Source organism: Octodon degus, unplaced genomic scaffold (genome assembly GCF_000260255.1).
Source record: "Octodon degus isolate 3935 unplaced genomic scaffold, OctDeg1.0 scaffold00219, whole genome shotgun sequence".
Lineage (NCBI taxonomy): Eukaryota > Metazoa > Chordata > Mammalia > Rodentia > Octodontidae > Octodon > Octodon degus.
In genome coordinates this window covers 987,014-988,145 of record NW_004524795.1, presented here as the reverse complement: position 1 = coordinate 988,145, position 1,132 = coordinate 987,014, and positions in this window count along the sequence as shown.

Sequence of the window (1,132 nt, the reverse complement as noted above, 5' to 3'; positions counted from 1 at the left end):
TCTCTCTCTCTCTCTCTCTCTGTCTCTCTCTGTCTCTCTCTCTGTCTCTCTGTCTCTCTCTGTCTCTCTCTTTCTCTCTCTTTCTCTCAATCTCCCTGTCTCTGTCTCTGTCTCTCTCTCTCTCTGTCTCTCTCTCTCTGTCTCTCTCTCTCCCTCTCTCTCCTCTCTCTCTCTTTCTGAGATTGAACCTAAGGCCTTCACACAGAGCAACACCTTTAGTTTTTCTTTTAATTTTTATTTTGAGATTAAATCTCATTAAGTCGATACCTGCCCAGGCTGAGCTTGACTTTATAATCCTTCTGTCTCAGCCTCCCAGAGTGCTGGAATTATAGATGTGCACCACGATGCATTGTTCAAAATATTTTTTTCTTAACCTCTTCCCTATCCAGACTTCCACTCTGACAAACTAAGTGGCAGCCCTCTACATAACATATGTGTCCTAACTGCTGTGACTGTGTTAGAGAGACAGAGAGGGAGAGATTCTGCCCGGGGGTCTCTTGAAGAAGCCAAGACTGGCCAACACCTTGATTTCAGCCCCTGAAACTGATTTGGAAGTTCTGGCCTTCAGAACTCTAGGAGAATAAATGTATGTTGCTTTAAGCTCCCAAGTTCATAGTAGTTTATTACAGCAACCCCTGGAAACAGATAAAGTCACTTGTATGATTTCTGTCATATGTGCAACCCAATAGGATTTCTGTTTGCTAACATTTTTCTTTCAATCAATTCTGATCTGACATCACTGTGTACTTTCACCTTGTTCTACCAGCACTATTCATAGAATCACGGGTTTGATGCACATAAAATAAACACTCAATTTAAAATAATTTTAAATGCTTACTCCTATATACCCCATGATTGTCTAATAAAAGACTAGGTCAGGGATGGAAGCGACACCCACTACGTGGAACACTGCTGCAGCTCTCCATAGGCTTGGAAGAATCCATGGCACAGCTGGCTTTCTGAATTACTCTGGCAAGTTCAAATTTCACATGAAAATGATCAGAAGAAAGAAAGCATCAGCCCCTTTAAAAATAGAAGCCATCACTCCTGCAAATTTTCACACCCAGATTTTAAAACGCAGAATTTAGCAGAATCTTAAATCATTCTTGGTTGAGTAACTACCACATAGATA